General features: G+C 37.4%; 1 protein-coding gene across 5 annotated transcripts in view; it reads left to right on the plus strand.

Annotated features, from left to right (window-relative positions):
• LOC143246573 (solute carrier organic anion transporter family member 74D-like) overlaps window positions 1–22,793 on the plus strand; it is a 203,073-nt gene that overhangs the window by 101,511 nt on the left and 78,769 nt on the right. The window contains exon 1 of one of the 5 annotated variants that reach the window (XM_076493512.1): window positions 5,871–6,216. The exons of 3 other annotated variants lie outside the window; for them this stretch is intronic. The gene's annotated coding sequence lies outside the window, so the exon portion shown is untranslated. Of the gene's footprint in view, window positions 1–5,870; window positions 6,217–10,984; window positions 11,143–22,793 lie in introns of those variants that run through there. One more of the 5 variants, XM_076493509.1, reaches the window with a different exon arrangement.

Genomic DNA, 22,793 nt, shown 5'->3' on the forward strand with positions numbered 1-22,793 from the left:
GTGTTAAGGCGTGCGACACGTAATCTGAGAGTCGCGGGTTCGCATCCCCGTCGCGCCAAACATGCTCGCCCTTTCAGCCGTGGGGCGTTATAATGTGACGGTCAATCCCACTATTCGTTGGTAAAAGAGTAGCCCAAGAGTTGGTGGTGGGTGGTGATGACTAGCTGCCTTCCCTCTGGTCTGACACTGCTAAATTAGGGACGGTTAGCACAGATAGCCCTCGAGTAGCTTCGTGCGAAATTTAAAACAAACAAACAAACAAACAATTTTCTTAATTAATGGAAGAACAACAACACGAAGGGAGAAATAACTTTCTGGGAGTACGCACCATTCTGGTTAATAGTTACTTCTAATAACACTGTAACACTATGTCTGGACATAGGCACAACAATACCAGTAGAGGAAAAACAAAAATTAAAAACTTCTTGGTACGTGCTGAACGTTGTTTTCACACTGTGGTTGGCTGGAAAACAACGACGTCATTGTGAACCTGCTACAATGCTGTGGGAGTGGTGCCACTACATCATGATGGAACTAAGATGAGTGATTTAATGATGACAGGTGTCACCGAATTCTGGTTTGTTTGTTTGTTTTGAATTACGCGCAAAGCTGCACGAGGGCTATCTGCGCCAGCCGTCCCTAATTTTGCAGTGTAAGACCAGAGGGAAGGCAGCTAGTCATCACCACCCACAGCCAACTCTTGGGCTACTCTTTTACCAACGAATAGTGGGATTGATTGTAACATTATAATGCCTCCACGGTTGAAAGGGCGAGCATGTTTGGTGTGATGGTGATTCGAACCCGCGGATTACAAGTCGAGTGCCTTGACCACTTGGCCATAGCGGGCCCCGAATTTTGGTGCAAGATATACATATGTATGTATAAACGTGCTCTATATAGAGATATGTTATATTACAACGTGTAATAGGAAGATGTGGGTCAATTGAGTTTTAAATCACGTGATAGTCAGTTTCTGCTAGTGTGGTGGCAGTACTGAAAGACAACATCGCATATTACTGGACACGTGTAACTTACTAGCAATAAGCATTATCAGTTACACCTCTACGTCACTTTGAAGTGTTTGTAGATAGCTGTTTCTGGTTTTTCATCATATTACTTCCAAATGGGCCTCGTAATCTGAGGGTCACGGATTCGCATCCCTGTCTCACCAAACATGCTCGCCTTTTCAGCCGTTGGGGTGTTATAATGTTACGGTCAATCCCACTATTCGTCGGTAAAAGAGTAGCCCAAGAGTTGGCGGTGGGTAGTGATGACTATCTGCCTTCCTTCTAGTCTTACACTGCTAAATTAGGGACGGCTAGCGCAGATATCCCTCGAGTAGCTTTGCGCGAAATTCAAAAACAAACAAAAACAAACTTACAAATGTTTATGCACGTTTATTGCAATGCTAATAAATGCAAGGTAACGCGTACAGTTTATGTTCTAGAGATTACAGTTACTTTAATGATGTGAACAAGGTTATCCCCATAATTCAGAACAGTTCTTCAGCGCTTGGTTTAATTTTCATGAGTGCGTTTTAAAATGTCTTATAGAAAGAAGTGATGCAATAGTACTTCTCTCTACATACAGCCAGAGGGTAAAATGTTTAATCTCACATAAAGATGAGGTGTTATCGTCAACGTTCTGATTTACGCAAAGTCAATTTTTCTTGCCGCGAGACAGTTGGGGTCATTATTGAAATTTATCAGCGGTGACCTAGTCTGAGTTACGTGTGATCGGCTGGCTCTGGTTTGTATGTCACACAAGCCTCAGAGAATAACGGGTTTTGGTGAGATTTTACAACAAAAGCATGATTGAACTTTCCGAAAAGAGGCCTAATTATGGACTACACGTTTTCAGTATAACATGAAACTTAATCAAATTTGTCTTCATAACATTTCTAAATATTTTTAATTTGTTTATTATGAATAGACGTTATGTCGTCTGTATTTGTTGTAAATAAGAAATGTATGTCTTACTTATAAACACGTGGCTTGAAAACACAGTAATCAGAAAGATGGAAAGTTGTGCCTTCCTATCCTCTTTAATGTCTGTTTATAAGATAATTATGTAATTCAATCAAACGTTAACCACAGCTATGCCATCAACTTATTTATTATAGACGTTGAGTCACAGTATACAGCACGAGACATTACTTGGTATGTATTATTGGTTCTTGATTATTTAGAAAAAAAAATATACCATTAACAAATAATATAGTATCGTTGCAAATATTTGTAAGAGTAACTAACGTTCAATTGTTTTTAGTTAAACCTAAAACCAGATTTTTGGGGTCACTAGTTAATTATTGTATTTAAACAGATCCGAAGACCTAAAGAAGCTGCAGTCATATATCATGTGTTGTAGAAGAAAGATATTATTGGGCCTGGCATGGCCAAGCGTGTTAAGGCGTGCGACTCGTAATCTGAGGGTCGCGGGTTCGCATCCCCGTCGCGCCAAACATGCTCGCCCTTTCAGCCGTGGTGGCGTTATAATGTGACGGTTAATCCTACTATTCTTTGGTAAAAGAGTAGCCCAAGAGTTGGCGGTGGGTGGTGATGACTAGCTGCCTTCCATCTAGTCTTACACTGCTAAATTAGGGACGGGTAGCACAGATAGCCCTCGAGTAGCTTTGTGCGAAATTAAAAAAACAAAAGATATTATTTAACAACATGTATTGTCTACTTGATTTTATCACACCTCATTTTGGTTATATGAATAGTTTGTTATGTGTATAAATTCATATATTTATGGTTATTTATATGTGTAGATTTGTATATGTATAGTTATATACATAGATTTATGTATGTATGGTTAGTTATATGTATAGATTTCGGTCTTATAAGGGTTAAAACATAAACATACATGATGTATCAAGTCTTATCAGTACAATCTGTTAAACAGTCTTAATGGCTCAAGTATTATAAGTACAATCTGTGGCTCAAGTCTTATAAGTATAATAATGTTTTAAACATAAACAGGCTTGGTGGATTAAGTCTTATAAATACAGTCACATGTTAAACATAAAGAGTCTTGGTGGATCATGTCTTATAAATACAGTTACCTGTTTAAGACAGAAATTTGACACAATTGATAAAACAGTTGGTCATTTTAATTTGTTGAAAAACTAAAACGTATAGCTGTTTCTCAGCAGAAGCTATGTGAACATTTCTTAAATTTTTAACTGGAAATAATTGCAGGGGTGTAAAAAGTCCATGCACGTGATAAATTAAATAATTTTTTTTTCCATTTTTATACGAACCGTAATATTCGTCCATCATTATATAACATCAGTTGGTTTTTTGTTATAAAATATTTATTTATTATAATTATTATTTGCAAACTATACGAATTTTTGTACGTTTATGATGGACCTTGTGCAAGTAACAATACCTGATCTCTTTTTAAAGAGGCCAGCGCCATCTGCACAACATTTACAATACTGGAATTATTAGATAAACAACATTAATTTATAAAAAAAAAGCCTCTTTCAATATTTATAAATACTGTTCACGTGTTATACAGATGGTTAGATCCGTAATAAGAAAATGATTATCAATATGCAGATAATTAAGTCACGTGACAATCACAGTCGATACAATGTCTTGGTGGAGTGGATTGTGTCACAACTATATTTTGAACATTGTTTGTCATAGGGAAGGGTTTGGTTTGGTTTGAAATTCGCGCAAAGTTACACAAGGGCTACCTGTGCTACTCATCCCTAATCTAGGGAAGGCAGCTAGTCATCAACACCCATCGCCAACTCTTGGGCTACTCTTTTACCAACTAATAGTGGGATTGAACGTTACATTATAACGTCCCCACGGCTGAAAGGGCGAGCATGTTTGATGTGACGGGGATTCGAACCCGCGACCCTATATACATATAAACAACGTGAAGTTCCATCAAAAAAAAGTTATTAAAGGAACATGTGAGATGACATCAGTTCCAGTGCGGTGAGGGTAATTCAGAATCGTTGTCTGACAGCTGAGGATTTGAGACACAATTTACTGAGTACAAAGTTATCTTTATTAGTTAAAATGTGACTGCACTTAGTGCTTATAATATGTTCTGAATATTAGGCTAGAGCTAGTGTGTTTTAATTTGAATATAACTTAGAGCATAATAGTATGCATTAATATTAATTTCCGATCAAATTAAACTATGTACTGAAAGCAAAACTAAAGATAACTTGGAAGTGAATATAGCCAATTCAATATAATTTCACTATGTTTTTCACGTAAAAAGATTAGGGTACTTTATTTCATCGTGTCTGTACTCTGACAGTTAACTAATTTCATAGTTTGAAGAAACTATACAGGATAACTAACAAGAATTTAGTTTCTTAGTTGGGGAGGACTTATGGGGCTGTATCGTAAAGCTAGTTTCTCAGTTCTGGAGGACTTATGGGGCTGTATCGTAAAGCTAGTTTCTTAGTTCTGGAGGACTTATGGGGTTGTATCATATAGCTAGTTTCTTAGTTGGGGAGCTGTATTGTAAAGCTAGTTTCTTCTTTGGGAGGTTGTTCGGGGCTGTATCACAAAATTAATTTATCAGTTGGGGAGAGCATACGGGTTTGTAGCGTGAAGCTAGTTTCTAAGTTGGAGAGGACTGACACAGCGGTAGCGTAAGCCTAATTTCATAGCAGGAGAGGGTGTACATGACGGTAGCATTAATTAAACCAACTTAAGTTACTTCTCTGAAGACATACCTGTGTTTGTTCTGTAGTGTTAAGATATAAACTGGATTTTCTTTGGAGAGCAGCAGTGGGATGGGTGGACAGTTAATCAAATTCCTACAGAGGTAAACACAAAACTATTGAGATGGAATCTTCACACGAAACATAAGTAACTGGAAGGAGATGCAAACCATTGCATTCTGATTAACTCATCTACGATTTTACAATTTCAAATTTATATTTTTGAATTTGAAATTATTACAAACGTACATGAAATAGGATTGTACTGTAATTACAAGCTTCCTAAGAAAACGAATGTGTAAAATATCGAGTTATGAAATCCAGGTTGCAATATGTTCACTGGTTGCTATAGAAATGATTATGACGAAACTTCTCTCTACGTGACTTTACACCATATAACAAAGGCTTATCACGAATTATAATTCTATTGCTTGCAGTAACGTGTCTCGGTGATGACAGATAAGCTGTTTTGTGGTATGCTTCTGAAGGGAGAAAGAGAAGAAATGTTTGAACTTTTGCCAGCTGGAAGTCTCTTCGTTCAGTTCCATGTATAAATATTAGTGTTTATGTGATGATGTACCCCTTGCTCTCTCCGCTCACTTCCATGTATAAATGTTAGTGTTTATGTGATGATGTACCCCTTGCCCTCTCCGCTCACTTCCATGTATAAATGTTAGTGTTTATGTGATGATGTACCCCTTGCCCTCTCCGCTCACTTCCATGTATAAATGTTAGTGTTTATGTGATGATGTACCCTTGCCCTCTCCGCTCACTTCCATGTATAAATGTTAGTGTTTATGTGATGATGTACCCCTTGCCCTCTCCGCTCACTTCCATGTATAAATGTTAGTGTTTATGTGATGATGTACCCCTTGCCCTCTCCGCTCACTTCCATGTATAAATGTTAGTGTTTATGTGATAATGTACCCCTTGCCCTCTCCGCTTACTTCCATGTATAAATATTAGTGTTTATGTGATGATGTACCCCTTGATTAGAATGAGGCGAACTTCCTGGCTTGTTTGTTTTTGAATGTGATTTTAGTTCTCATTGAAATATTTCATTAACTATTACAACTATACATTAACTATACTTCCAAACGAGATGGGTCATTTCGTAGATAGACCTATAGCATGCAGTAGCATCGCCACATGTTGATATTTGCTTCTCCGCCTTCTAATAATCACGTCGTGTTTTTCTCTGCCCGTGCTCACGCGACTTGCACACATACTTCCCGCCAGGAGTTGCGTAGAAGCTTAGGGGGGGTTCGTTGAATTCTCCCAGACGCACCACCTGTGCGCTAATCTTCTCAGGAAGCCAATCAAGCACTCAGCCTGAGCTTCTGACGGTCATTCTGCAGTAGAGTCTCAGAGCTCGCGAGATCTGTCCGCTAGCCTCTCCCTGACCTAGAGCATTCTGCGGTAGAACTGGCCGAGAATTTGGTGTTAGAACCTGAATATTTGTGTTCCGTATCTACGTGTGGAACAACCAACTGTTACCCGGGAACATCTGGATATAGGTAAGTGTAAATCGAAGTGTGAGACGATTTTAAATGCTTTTGAGCCGTTAAAGGTCGCACGTAAGAGCTTCCTTTTCTGTTACGTTTATCATTAAATTTCTGTATTCGTTAAACATATTAAAACAAATGTTCTTCATGGCTCGAGTCGCACAGAATAGTAGGTAATCGGTGAACTCTAGATGATTCTGTCTTTTCCCCTACCAGATGGGGAACGGCACATGATGAACCGAAAGATGAACTGTTATGTCGAACGTTGAAGGGTAGTTTATTCGTTGTTCGTTTTATTTCACTCTGAAGCACATTTTTCCTAAAGCCAAAATTTAAACTTTAGTATTTTTGTCATAAAAACAACGACATCAGTGTAATAAAGATATAAACATTCACACGAATTGTACATGTTGCGTGCGTTAAGAGTGAATATCCCAAATAGAAAGCATGGCTCACGAACGTCACGTTTAACTATAGGTGATGGTAACAAATGATGACATTGGGTAGGTTTTTCTAGGACCGTACCCTACCTTGTGAAATATGCATACATTTTCTAGCTGATAATATAACAGAAATTAACGGTTTAAGTTATGCCCCAATTTCTAAGTTCCTTTAAAAGGAAGTCACTCTGCTTTTAAATGTACCTTGAACACAGGTTTTCCTCTTAGATAATTAATAAAGAAACGTTATCTCTGTTAAGTTAAATTATTAGTTCCGCCATCTTCACATAATAATTTCCAGTACTGTGTAAGGAATATATTCACTGGAAATTATAAAAGTGGCACAAGTGCTAAACAATGGCAACCGGTGGGCACTTGACTAGAGGTCTTCTCGCATGACAAATGAAGACTGGTTATAAATGACTGGGAGAAGTCGTCAAACTCTGTCTTTGCGACAGAAATATTCGGCTAAATATTCACGATAAATTTCTTTTAATTAATTAATTTAGAAATTTCGTTCTTTTAAAGTTTTAGAATTTTGTTTTATTTATATCCGATGGAAATATTTTAGCGTGGAATATCATGCTTAACTGTTCAAATACAGAATTACCCACAAGTCTGATCCTATAGGAAAATGGGACGCGATATCTTCGATGTATCGTCCCTGGAATCATTTTCTTATAACGTATTTGATCCTGTATGTCTTTGGTTTAGCTCAAGGACTGACATGGCCAGGTTGTTTGGGCGCTTGACTCGAAATCTCCGGGTCACGGGTCCGAATGCCTGTCATCGAAAACACTTGCCCTTTCAACCGTGGGGGCGCTATAATGTTCGGTCAAATCCATTGTTCATCAATTAAAAAGCAGCCCAAGAATTAGCGATGTCTGGCGTTGGCTACTTATTTTCCCCCTAATCTATCATTGATAAATTAGGGACGGCCAAAGCATGTAATATTCGTGTGGCTTTGCGCGAAATTCAGTCTTAAATGGCTTAGTTCAGAAAGCATATGCGTTGTTTCCCTGTTAATTTAACAAATTTGTAGGCTGTTAAACTTGAAAATGTATACTACAGTTAAAGCAACAGTGAGCTGTTATGTACACGATAACGAAAATAAATTGACACGTCTAAACGGAAGTTCTTTCTAGTTCATTTTCTGTTTCGAGCATACGCCATTCGCCAGACAGTAAAGACCGTGCAACAGTGTTTTTCACAAAACCAGTTGGATTAGAACGTTCGACCTGCAATCAGTGTGTCGCTGGTTCGAATCTCACCACTGAATATGCTTGCCCTTTCCACTATTCAGCTAGCTTAGCTCAAGAGCTGACGGTGGGTGGTGTTGACTAACTACTTTCCCGTTAGCGTAATTTAGAGACGATTAGTGCAGTTAGACATCGAGTAGCTTTGTGCAAAATCCACAACATTAACCAGCTAGACCATGTGGCCCGTCGTGTAGTTGAGGTTTTCATAAATGTCTGTATCACTTTCTGACTGTCAGACGATGTTAAGTAATGAATTATGTACACAGCACAATTGATCGAGTTGTGACTTCCGTCTGAGGATAAGACTGACATTCGTTAAGGTCTTTAAATAATTTAAATGGAGTACTACGTGACGTCACACCCACCTAAGTTTGCTCATATATCCACAGATAACCCAGACAAATAAGCGCAGCATATAATTTACTGCTTAAATCGAATGTATTCCAGCAATTGAAATCGAGTGTCGCATTTAATAATATATACATATATGTTTCAAACCGAGAATACCGCTTAATGACCACCAGGTACTTTGCTATCCGACAAAGTTCAAAGAATAGTCAATAATTACGGTTTGAAACAATTTGTTCGTTACTATACTCCGAATGATGTCTTTTTACATCATGTGTAAACCTTTACTCATTACAGGATAATTTTAGGCTCTGCTTACAGTGAAAGATTTTGAGACGTGTCACATGTTGCACTGTTGCATTCTTTGATAATGAATAGCTTTGTATCTATATACGTATGTAAAAAAATATACTTCTCTTCTGAGGAAAGCCAAGGATGTGACTACATCGTTAACGTGCAGGGCTATGGACCTAAAGGCACAAGGTTCGGATAAACATGCTTCGTGCTTTCAACAGTTGGGGCTGTATAATCATAGCAATCACTCTCGTTATTTAGTTAAAAATTGTCACGTAGGCGGAGGGTGCTTCTGACTGGAGACTCACCTTCTGGTCAGTAGTTTTAAATGATCGATGGCTATACCTAAGCCTTAGGAACTTTGACTAGGCCGTTTAGTTTTATGTTTTCATGTTTATGTTTTTTGAATTTCACGCAAAGCTACTCGAGGGCTATCTGCGTCAGCCGTCTCTAATTTAGCAGTGTGAGACAAGATGGAAGGCAGCTAGGCCGTTTAGACCGTGTGTCGAGAGAAGTGTCTTTCAGGATGAAAATCCAGTTATACGAAATGCTCAGTGAACAAAACTGGACATGCGAGTCAGTTAAAACGTTTCTCTTTTCTTAAACGTAAAATAACAATGAAGTTCGTTGTCATTTTGAGCACTGTTGACGAGATTAACCCATATCACGAAGACACTTCGCCTATAGTTTGGAGAAGATGAATGTTTCTAATCCCGCATTTGGAATTCTAAGAATAAATGTCACAGTAATTCTTTCTCTGGTTCAAGGTTAGGCCACGATGCAAGTCGGTAAGTTTGTGATTTAAACGCACAACTGTTCCACTTGATAGTTTCTGATAAGAAAGTTTTCTATGCTAATTAGTTTTACCAGTGGTTGCACTCCAAGGTTGCTTCCAGGTCAAGGAGACCATTTCTAGTGCTATTTTTTTTTCTTGCATTTTATGACTTTGACTTCACTTAGTGCTGTGTCCTTTAATCTCTTTCCTACAGTGAATTAATATTTTGTTTGAAAAAATTAAGGTTTTGATTCCCAAAATAAACTATTAGTATTCACGACCGTCGTAACTCTTCAAAGAGAATTCTGTTAAGTATCAACTGAATTGTGAACATCATTCTGCAGTCGGATGTCAGGTTGTCGTGACACGTCTTAACGCTTTTCTCAGCGTTTTTTTTTTTTTAATTTCGCACAAAGGGCTATCTGTGCTAGCCGTCCCTAATTTAGCAGTGTAAGACTAGAGGGAAGGCAGCTAGTCATCACCACCCACCGCCAACTCTTGGACTACTCTTTTACCAACGAATTGTGGGATTGACCGTCACATTATAACGCCCCCACGGCTGAAAGGGCGAGCATGTTTGGCACGACGGGGATGCGAACCCACGACCCTCAGATTACGAGTCGCACGTCGTAACACGCTTGGCCATGCCGGGCCCTTTTCTCAGCGACTGTTTTTTTGTTAACTCGCTGTTTTATTTTCTTTTTATTGCGAAGTCAGGTCAAGGTCAGGCTGAAGGTCAAGTCGATTTTGTAGTAATTTATTTGCTTGTTCGTTTGTTTGAACTTAAACACAAAGCTCCACATTACTCTGTCCACCACGGGTGTGGAAACCCGATTTCTAGAGGTGTGAGTCCGTAGACATACCGCTGTGCCACTTGAGAGCTGCTTTAGGGTTTAACACAAAAAGAAAATAAATGAATAAGCATATTTATAAATACGTAACAGGTGAGAGAAAACTGACCATAATTATACAACGTTACAGTTATGTGATAGTTTCGAGCCATTGGCAACATTCGAAAGGCTTATCTGGATATGTATTTATTTATTTATGGCATGCGTTTTAGTTAACGTTATTGTTGGGGGTGACATATTTACGTTGTTTTCGTTCTTTTACACGTTCTAATAATTATGAACGAATGTATGCTTTATTAAAAAAAAAACCATGATGATAGAGAGACCGTTGATTGTCCTATTATTTAAACGAAACGCAGATTTTCTATTCATCACCATTTAAAATACAACCCACAATACTGAAAAATCATATAAACCATATCTCGTACTCTTCGTGTGTTTTTGTATCGTAGAATCTGAGTTGTCTGTAAACAGTGAGATCACGACAGACTTCCGCCGACCTCAGACTTTTCCCTTTGGGGATGGTATGATTAACCACCACCAGTGGGCGATAGAAGTTGAAAGCCTTTTTTGTTTATTATGACCGCTTAAGGTTGTACTGGGAGGCTATCACAACGTCCTGTTTTCTTAATCACTCACTGAGATCCCAGGGGCCTTTTTTTTATTATACATACTGTAAAGCCTTATCTGGGTTTGTTTTCTTTCTCCATGGATTGAACTTTGCCATTGAAGGACAGCGAGATCATGTGGCCGTGTATTATTTGCGTTTCCGATACAGAAGTGTTTGTACACTAATTATGAGAGTTGGAGATACGACAAACAAGATGTAACAGACACACATTTCGAAGCAAAGATGTAACTTCTCTCAAAAAACAACGAAAAGTTCTTTGAACATGAAGTGAGATAGTCAAATTACAAGATGCAATGTGATGAAGTTATAACAAGACATTTCATTTCATAGCCCTCTGACGGTATGTAAGACAACTGTAGAATAGATCGCATTTTGACTTAAGTGAGACTTTAAATGAACAGCATTTCTGTAATATTTAAAAGAATTATATTCAGGAATCTAGCAGGTGACCAAGAAAAAAAGAACTCCAATTGTATCTTTTATAAGTTAAAGTCAGAAACTGAAGAGAGCTGTGGTATATTTGGCAACTTCACTGAAAGCTATATATTTATTTGATCTTAAAAGCGAAATTAAAAATCAACATGATAATATATATTAGTTTATGCAATATGGTTTAGTTACGTTCTTACTTATAATGATTAGAATACATTGTTTCATCATTTGGGTATTCTCTCAGTTAGCATCACTTTCGGTCGTGAACCCAATAATATCTTATGAATTTGACCAGTTTAGGGAATTTATATTAGTACTTAATAAATATATTAAACTAAAACTGCAAAATAATCTTTATAATAAAAGGTGCCTCTGGTGACTGATTAAACGATAAACATGTGGTCTTGTAATGCTAAAAATTGGCTTTCGATACCTGCAGTTGACAGCACACAAATAGCTCTTTATGTAGTTTTGTGCGTAAAGAACAACAAAATAAATAAACTATGATAAAAGTATGATAATAATAACAATTAAATATGATACAATTAGTGAGGCCCACTCCCGTGTGAAGAGTGTTGTGTAGAAAAATGTGGTTCTTGTCAGTGAACACGCTATGCCTGAGGGATATCCCTCGCTGCCTCCAGTAGATAACCTATTTAAATTTGTATCCACGAACCTGTTTACCTACATATCTATGTCTGAGCTCGTTTACCTATACAGTAGAATCTCGGACTCTTATATTTATCGATATGATCAATAACCTAATTATCTATGAATCCAGATAAAAAAGTTTTTTGAATATTTCTAAACATATAGAGTGTATGTTGTCTCTCTATAAATGGATATGAATCAGCGTATAAGTATCTTTTAACACTTGTTTTCTGTATTCAGAATATTATAAAATATTGCCTGTTGAAAACTGTATTTCCACGGCTATCCTCGAATTAGTTAATCTGAGTATTCACACAAACACACAGACAAAACAAAATAAAATGTTTTTTTTTTTTTCAAATTCTTGTACAACGAGTTTGCTCGCGCATAAATAAAACTGTCTAAATTATATTAATAATAAGTCGGGTTCAACAGTCGACCTTTGCGCATGCGCTATACTTTCAGTCGGATTTCCTTATTTGAAGCTCGGAGGATCCAATCTTCAGGTGGCTAGAGTTCAACGTGAACTACTAGTTTATTTAAGCAATTTGGGTTTATACGTGATATTAAATCTTTAATTACCAAACTGCCACTAATCATTTCAAACTATTATCTGTTGAGCAGGTGTTTCTCTGTTTATGGTGAGTGTGTTGTATGTTATTGGTCATGGTGTTTAATGGAAACTAGATTTTGTTTTCGAAATAATTTGAACTTTTGAAAGTCTGCTAAACTAACACTTAAAATATAGGAACTTGTTTCCTGCGCTGTCTGTTTATCTGTAACTGTTGTTATTTCAATGAAGTGTTCTAAAACAATTACAAGCAAAAATATAAATGTCAGGAATATATTTTGGTTCGTACTTTTAAACTGTTTAAACTCGTATAACCGATTAGGAATGTATCAGTTATTGTACCAAAATTAAGAACTTTGCCAAATTCATTCGCTACAAGCCCGTTTTCACGATTTATTAATTTTCACAAGCAACTACAGGACGTTCGGAAAGTCACCGTGCAGTTTTGTCTGTTAATAAATATTAGTGCACATGATTTTCCGAACACCCTGTACAATATGACCCAATTTATTAAACAAGCAAATAATCAGTTTAATTTCTTCCGATGTTTTATTAATAGTCATGGCACGGGTGGCAAACTGTCTTGTGAAATTCGAAATTATCTGAAGAAGTGAAAATTGAAATCGAACAGGATTCGAACGCATGATTCTTCTAATCGGTTGGAGTGCTTTAACCAACTAAATTATTTTACATCGAATGATGCAAAACTTACTTTTCAGTTAAACAAGTAACGGAGAGGAGTAACTGGCCTGGACATCTGATTCGAGAATCACGGGTTTTAGCCTTGTCTGATTTCACTTCTTTAAATAGTAGACCAAAACAAATTGTGTACTGTCTGAAAAGTGCTGTGACACGTACCTGCTAGTGACGCTACATTTTGTGTGTGTGTGTGTGTGTGTGTGGTAGGGTATTGGGCTAAAAATATAGACGAGAACCACTCAAGACATCTTTAATCTGACCTAATTATGTTCCAATACGTAATTTACCAAGTACGTAAATGAATTTACTTCTCAGTAAATTTGAAATTAAGATTGTTCGAAAAGTAAAAATATTAAGCATTCTTTCGCTACTTGAACTGGTTTATATAACTTCGAAATTGTTTAAAGTACCATACGTATCTATATACGTACATATATACATATAACATTGAAATAACAATGGATATTTTTGGAGAGAAACCATTTTTAAACTACATACAACTTTTAAAGTCGAGCTGAGTTTACACTTCCTGGAAACTACAATAAGAAAGTCCTTAGACAACATTTCGCGCTGTCGTATAATTTATTTAAAACACCAATGTCTAAGGCTCGTTGTATGCTTCTAAATGCTTTCAGAATTGTTTTCGATGAATATATCGCAGACAGAAACTGTTCTCTTCGAAATATTGAATGATGAAGAGCCTCAAATCTCAACAACACCTTTTAATATCAGTATACAGGAAGGTAGCCTTTGTGTGTGTGTGTGTTTTCTTTAGCAAAGCCACATCGGGCTATCTGCTGAGTCCACCGAGGGGAATCGAACCCCTGATTTTAGCGTTGTAAATCCGAAGACATACCGTTGTACTAGCGGTGGGCGGGTAGCCTTTGTAAGGAATACAGTTATTTCAAAGTAGTATCAACTTCGAGAAGAAGACAAGAGAATTATTTAAAAATATAGCTGATTTACATCATCCGTGTCTGGATAAAGTACAGTCATTTCTGGGTAACTTTCGTCATCTCATCACATAAATTTGGGTTTGTTCAACGATTCCTTTTTTGTTTGTTTTTGCTTAAGATCCTTTACACCCAATTTTAATTAACTGGGATTTTTAAGCCGAGATAAAGATGGTTTTTTAGTTGAATGTTTTTCGATAATTGAATATTTTGATTGCTTTCAACCGGATTAGGCGTAGCCATGTTTGCATGCTTCGCTATGATATATATGTATATTGATATATATATATCAATATTTTTATACTGTTGGTAGAACTATCAAACTAGGACATTTTCGTAATGAAATTAGTCAAACGTAAACCAAAATCACGGAAACTGTAAAACCAGTGGTTTTGGTAGATTCCCAAGAATAGAGTACTTGCATCAGACAAGAAATTCATGTTTTCTTTTGTGTTTTCATGTGATTGGTAAATAGTTTGTCACCGAAAATTATGAGAAATAGTAAAGTTAAAAACGAATATTACTGATTGCTTTTGGATTGAAACAGAATTTTCGTTATTTGACATGTATTTTTAGCAACTTGTGTAACTATATACTTCCAAACAGAATATGTTAATCTAATTGATAATATCAGGTCATACCTTAAGTAATGTCCGATTTTAGGTTCAGAAAAAAGAGAAAGGATTTCAAATGGTTTTAATGTTAGTTAATCAATAATGTATGTTCCATTATTATTAACTACTTCCTTCCAACGGTTCACAAGCTTCTGAATGTCACTTCTATAACATTCTTGGTGTTTGGAGGAAAAGAATGTAGAGAGGGTAGTTTTGACATCTTCATGTGGAGAAAGGTCTGGAGAATAAGGAAGATGTGGTAGTGTTTCCCAGTCTAGCTCTTCAATCTTTGCAGATGTGATCCTTTCTGTATGGGGCCGTGCATTATTCTGGTGTAACACAACACCTTTATAATTGATCAAAGCAGGCCTTTTTCTCTTTCAGTGCAACATTCAAGTGCTCTAACTGTTGACAGTAGAAGTCTGATGTAATAGTTAAATTGAGTGGCAGCAACTCAAAGTGTATCACACCAACAATATCCCACCAAATGCTTAACAATATTTTCCTAGGGTGGAGGTCCATTTTGAACTGTGTTTTAGCCAGTTTACGTGCACTGAGCCATTGTCTGCAGCACTTAATATTTTTGTACAATATCCATTTTTCATCTCCAATCACTAACTTGTCTGAAATAGGTGTGTTACGTTCACGAGAGTACAGAGAAGTGCAAAGGTTTACATTTGCTCTTAGGTTGGCTTCTGTCAAATCATGGAGGACCCATTTTCCAAGTTTTGATACCTTTCCAAGCTGTTGGAGATTACGGTGAACTGTTTAATGGGTTGAATTAATCTTCTGTGGTAGTTCTTCAACTGTTACAGCACAATCCTTAACAAGTGCAGCCAGCAGCAAGTCATCTTTAAACTCAACAGGACGACCTGAACGTGGCATGTCACTGCTGCACTGCTGCCTTTTTAAACTCATAAAGCATTACATGCCTAATGTGCTCCTCAGACACATCCATCTTCATAAGGGTTTATTTGATTAATGATCTGAAAAAGTGGAGTTGGATTAGTGTCTTTTATTTGTCTGAACATTTACACACACGACTTATTACATATTTTAGTCATTAAAACCTTCTACAAAGAAAGAAATGATGATGCATTTTCTGTATTAAATTTTCAGACATTACTTATGGGATGACCTAATACATCACTATTTAAACTATTTTTGATACATTTGTTAAGAGGTATTTTAGTAGTTCTTGTAATTATATTTGCAAATAGAATATGACTGTCTAGCTTATAATACACAACTATTTACATGTAGTTTTACACATTTAACACATATTTTAGCAACTCGTGTAACTATATGTTTCCAAGTAGAATATGTCTATCTAGTTGATAATAAACTGCTATTTATATATATTTTTACATATTTATAAACATATTTTTAGCAACTCGTGTAAAATATGTACACCACATGCCCAAAAATGTGTGGACATCCGACCATCACACCCATATGTACTTGTTGAAGATCTCATTCCACAACCATAGGCACTAATATGGAGCTGGTCCCCCCCCTATGCTTCTAAAACAACCTTTACTTTTTTGGGAAGGCTTTTCACTAGATTTTTTAACATGGTTGCCTGAGATTCGCTCCTATTTGGCCGCAAGAGCATTAGTGAGGTCGGGCAGTGATGTCGGGCGAGAAGGCCTAGCTCGCAGTCGGCGTTTCAATTTATCCCAAAGGTGTTCGATGGGGATGAGGTCAGAGCTCTGTGCAGGCCAGTCACGTTATTCCACACCAACCTCGGCAAACCATGTCTTTATGGATCTCGTTTTGTGCATGGGGACACTGTCATGCTGAAACAAAAAAGGGTCTTCCCCAAACTGTTGCCACAAAGTTGGAAGCACACAATTCTCTAGAATGTTACTGGCTGTAGCATTACGATTTCCCTTTACTGGAACTAAATAGCCTAGCCCAAGCCATGAAAAATAGCCCCAGACCATTATTTCTCCTCTACAAAACTTTACAGTTGGTACTATACATTGATGCAGGTAGTGTTCTCCTGGCATCCGCCAAACCCAGATTCGTCCGTCAGACTGCCAGATAGTGAAGCGTTTCCATTGCTTCAGAGTCCAGTGGCGGTGTGCTTGACACCACTCCAGCCGATGCTTGGCATTGCGCATGGATATCTTAGGCTTGTGTGCGGTTGCTCGGCAATGGAAATCCATTTCATGAAGCTCCGGACAAATGGTCCTTGTCCTGACTTTGCTCCCAGAGGTAGTTTGGAACTCGTTAGTGACTGTTGCAACTGTGGATAGAAGATTTTTACACGCTTCAGCACTGGGCGATCCCGTTCTGTGAGCGTGTGTAGCCTACCGCTTCGTGGCTGAGTTGATGTTGCTCCTAAACGTTTCCACTTACAGTTGACCGGAGCAGCTCTAGCAGGGCAGAAATTTGGCGAAATGACTTGTTGGAAAGGTGGCATCCTCTGACAGTGCCACATTGAAAATCACTTAGCTCTTCAGTACAACCCATTCTAGTGCCAATGTTTGTCTGTGGAGATTGCATGGCTGTATGCTTGATTTTATGCACCTGTTAACAATGGGTGTGGCTGAAATAGCCGAACCCACTAATTAGAAGGGGTGTCCACAGACTTGTGGCCATGCAGTGTTTTTTTCAAATATAATATATCTATCTAGTTGATAATACACCACTATATCAACAGTGCAGTAATAACAAGGTAAGAAAAACCCTTAAAGGTTTTTTTTTAAAAAACAAAATTAATTCTCGATAGTGTAAGAGTCTCTTATTACTCACGAAGCCAGTGTGTTAAAATAAATGTACGATAAAAAACACCTTAAAAACCTAAGTTAATTGAAAACAAATGAGAAATAGAGTACATTTTAACCGTGTAAACAATATACAAAATTTATCATTGGATTGGTCAATACGATACGTACAGTCAACAAATCGCTGAAATTGCAAACTGGAATATTTGAATAAGGCGGTAAACTTGGATGGGCAAATGCCCAATTCAGCTGGTTACTTATCAGGCGACCTTGATAATGCACGTGTTTGTTTATTTAATTCGAGCTTTACACATTGAATATACGTCCACGTGCCACGTTTTGTTGATATCAAACATTACGTAAGTAAGACGAGTGTTAATATGATTACGTTGTTGAAAATTGGAATGAATATGTTGAATGTAACATGTCACTCTTTCCCCATTGCGGACGAACCTCAGAGAGGCAATGATGTTTACATGGTAAATAAATATGTTCACGTGGTAAACATTATTCAACTGCAACGTTTTCGATCAGTTACCTGTCCGATTGTGGTTCTGTTGGGCAACTTTTCAACAGGATAAACAGTGAACGAATTTAGCTTTTAAACGAAATCAACCTTTCCCTACTTAATCTGTTTACTATAAAGATTTATTTGGCATTGTTGGAAATGTATTAAAACTATGCAGCGTCGTAAGATAGAATTCCTTTTGTGTTTTCGTAAACAACTTATGATACACATGTGAATGAACACGCCCCTTTTACGTATCTAATATTCCCCACATATTCGACCGAAAGTTAAACTTCCTATGTATATCTGTTGCAATGATCCTTCAAAAAAGTATTTTTATAATGTAGATCAAAATGGAAAATAACCGTTTGAGAGCGTAATAAATCGTTATTTTTCGCTAACCCTAGTATTCTGGGTCTCCAATCACAACACAATGTAAGGATATTTCGATGTGTTGCATGGGTGGTAAATTTAGTTATTAAATGATAAATCTTGGGTAACTGTTTGTTTAATAAAGTAGGAACTATTACTCTCTTCCCCACATCCAGCCTCAAATGACTCCCGTTTGAAACATTTTAGGCCTGTGGTTTTCTACCGGAGGTTAACAAAGAGGCTTGGAAGGGACCTTATGAACATAACATTTCTTATATGTAATTGAAAAGATAAATATTTAGTCTCTGGTGTATTCATTACATCTTCATTGAGTACATTACGACACATGCTGAAAACAAGAACATTACTTCTTGAGAACTTCGCTCAAATCGAAACGGTTCATCAGGGCTGACAATGTTGAGAACCACTGCTTTACCAGTAATGAAAATGTTGATAACCAGTGACTTAAGCTGCTCAGTAGAACATAGTTCGATTAGAAGTCGAAGAGATTGAATAATATCTTGATTTAGTAAGATGGAATAAAAGTAAGTACTTTAATTAAACGACTCATTCTTCACAGAAAGAAACCAAAGTTAAATATAGTAGGGAAGTATACTGTCACAGGGTTACAGAACACTTAAACACAAACATAAAAACACTAACCTAAACGTTGCCCACAGGGAGAAATTGAGTAGCATTTTTACCATTTTTTTTTATTTTCTGCAAAGTTACACGAGAGCTTTTTAACCGACCCGGCATGGCCAAGTGTGTTAAGGCGTTCGACTCGTAATCCAAGGGCCGCGGGTTCGAATCCCGGTCGCACCAAACATGCTCGCCTTTTCAGGTGTGGGGGCGTTATAGTGTGACGGTCAGTCCCACTATTCGTTGGTAAAAGAGTAGCCCAAGGGTTGGCGGTGGGTGGTGATGACTAGCTGCCTTTCCTCTAGTCTTACACTGCTAAATTAGGGACGGCTAGCGCAGATAGCTCTCGAGTAGCTTTGCGCGAAATTAAAAAACAAACAAACAAGCTTTTTAGCCAGCTGTTCCTAATTTAGCAGTGTAAGACTAGAGGGAAGAAGGCAGCTAGTCATTACCACCCACCGCCAACTCTTGGGCTACTCTTTCACCAACGAAGAGTGAGATTAACTGTTACACTATAACGCCCCCAACGAATGAAAGTGCAAGTATGTTTGATGGGACGGGAATTCGTACCCGCGACCCTCAGATTACGAGTTGAGGGCCCTAACTACCTTATCATGCCAGACCTCTACCGCGCTGAATGTTGCCTGGACTCTGTTATATGATATTGCTTTTTATTCTGTTTCCTGAAACCTTAGCAGGTTTACATATATATCACTTTATCTCCTACAAAATGAACAATAACTTCTAGTGGTTCAACAATTGGTCTACAGGTTTAAAACGAGTCAGTTTTCGATAACCGTGGTGGACAGAGCATAGATAGTCCATTGTGTAGATGTGCGTTTAACAGCAACCAACCAAACAAACAAACAATCAACATTATGAACTTACTGTGTTGCTCCTATTGGTGTAATATTTATATATATTTAGTTTGGCAAAGAGAACGTGCCGTGTACTGTGTAAAAATTGTAATTAATTATATCAATTTGTTTGTGACACAATGTAATTAGGGGGAAAAATAGTTGCATATTAATTCTTATTGTGTGGTCCCCCAGTGGGAATGCGGCAACTTTACGTAGTTATAACGCTAGAATTTGGTGTTCGATTTTCCACGATGTGGCTTTGCTCTAAAACGTTTACTTGTTTGTCTGTATGCGAACACTCTTGGAACTAGCAGGAGCATACTGGGCAATTGAACTCGAGGTAGCGTAAAGGTTCCTTATCTATACATCGTAGCCCCCAATCAAAGAGGGGCTAAAATGCGCCCGGAAGGTCACCCATGCCTTATGGCGTGTAGTAATAGACGTTAAAGTTCGCTGAACTCGAATATTGTATTGGATATTGCATTCCTGTCCATCTCAGGATCACAAAGCTACACTTTTGAAATCGTTTTCATATCCATATTCACGAGCCAGCGAGGTTAAACTTGATACGCGTACTAAAGAATCAAAGGCAGGTGACCTAATGCTTGTCCTTTTTTTTAAATACTGACCCACCCACCCCTAGAGTAACTGTAGTTCCGTTACAAAGTAGTACCAAGGGAACTTCATCGTGCTAGAAAGGCATCCAAGCAAGGTAGTGGTCTAGGAGTAGGTGTTGAGACTTGCTAAGCCTCAATTTGACATCAGATTTCGTGTTCCAGACCCACTTGGGATCTCAAGAGCGCCATATTTTAAAACCGTATTTGTATCCCCATCAACAAGGTAATGGTACCATACTTGGCACACGTGAGCTGGCACGAAGGGGCGAGTGTCTTGACAGGTGTTTTTTTTTTTTTTCATATACAGACACCCTTAGGGTAGCTATAGATGTAGTTGGAATAGTGGATAAGCTTGATAAATACAGTGGGGCCTCTGGTGGCTGTGAGGAGGCCTTCTAAACACTGCAGCGGAACGTGTGTATTTTATGCTAGTTATGTTAGTAGATAAAGCTAGAAGAGCTTATTGGATTATTTTGAACTTCGTAATTCGGGCCATCAAATGATACTAAAATGCTGTTTTGTCTTATCTAACTTAAACCTCGATGTTATTATTGATAAAAATATCACTCCGTGAAGTGTACTTGATTTCTATCACCAGGTTGATCCGGAAATAGAATTACTTTTGGTATCCAAGTTCACTGCAGTTCGGTTGTCGATAGACTGTCTGTTCTCTGGTACAGAATACTTGACCTCTTTATATTCGAAAACCACGTGGACAACTAATACACAAAATGAAAGCATATTTGTTGTATGTAAGATTCAGATACCATTACTGACTCGAATGGTACAAACGTTTTTTACCAAACATACGAAAGAACATTAGAGAACGGAATACCACCGAACGTATCGAATATTTATATTTATAAATAGCTTTCTTCTTATCGTGACATATTTCTCTAATTGTGTTTTTTTTTTCTACCATTATTTTCTGAATTGATAGTTTGCTGGAAATAAATAAAAAAAGAAGATCAAAGATACAAACATCAGGGAATGAACGTACTCTCAAACACATATAAAAAAAACAACCAAGGGCACAAGTGTTACTCAGATAGACATAGAAACATTTGGGCAGGACCGTATTCTCAGACGGACAAAGAAACTCTAGGGTATCGATATATACTCAAAGCGATGTACGAACACTATGGCAGGATCATACATTCAGATATAATCAAACATCTGGCATGAGTATATTCTTAGACAAACATCAAACAGCGGAAGAGGAGAACTCAATCACACAAATACTAGGGCAGAGAGTATATACTCAGTTAAACGTACAAACATAGGAACATGAGCACCTACTCGGGCACACAAATATTAGGACAGATAATACACTTCAATAGACGTACAAACAAATGAACATGAGCATCTAGACAGACACACAGATACTAGGGTAGACGTACAAACGGAGGAACATGAACAGCTAGCTGCTCAGGCACAAAAATACTAGAATAGAGAATATATTCAGACGTAGAAACATAGAAACATCAGTATACAAACAAACAAATACTAGGTTAGAGAATATACACAGGTAGACTTACAAACATAGGAACTTCTGGACGTACTCAGACACACAGATACTGGGACATAGAATATACTCAGACGTACAAACATATGAACATGAGCAGTTGTCAGGCACACAAATACTAGACAGAGAATATACTCAGGTAGACGTAGAAACATAGGAACATGAGCACGTACTCAGACATCCGCATAACACTATTTTTTTTCACTCAAAGCTCGTGTTTTGCAGTGTGTTTTTATAACATTTAAGCCGTTTACGTAGCAATAGACTTTTACCTATAAGAAACCTTAAATTAATAGTTTTTTTTTTGTTATCTTCCTATATACGATGTCCTTGATTTCTGTTAAATGAACGTAAACATCAAAGCTTTTAATCTGACTCGAATTTTATCGAGGTATTTAATCACTAAATGAAAAAAATATTTTAAAAAATGTAAGCTTTATTTCATCTGTTAGGTGGATATGCGAAACTGATCGAAATAATTTGATGGAAACTGTTTTCACCACTATACGTATAACGTAACTTGATACCTTAAATGCTTCTAGTCACACGTTAAAACACGAGATCACTTAGTGAAGACGTGCAACGCGTTATTCAGGTTACGTTAAAAACTCGAAGTCTTGCAATATTGGCTCGTTTAATAAAAGGTGTCGTTTTTGATAAAATATAGATCTTCATAGCTAGATGATTCAGATCTTGTTCTCGGAAACACGTGTTTTGTTTTAGTTACTTTATAAGCGTAGGATGTTTTTAACTGATGGATAAACTGAAGCTATAATTCATTACAAAACTGCTTTGCTGTCGGCACAACGGTTTGG

This window comes from Tachypleus tridentatus, chromosome 3 (assembly GCF_004210375.1).
Source record: "Tachypleus tridentatus isolate NWPU-2018 chromosome 3, ASM421037v1, whole genome shotgun sequence".
In the NCBI taxonomy this organism is placed as follows: Eukaryota; Metazoa; Arthropoda; class Merostomata; order Xiphosura; family Limulidae; genus Tachypleus; species Tachypleus tridentatus.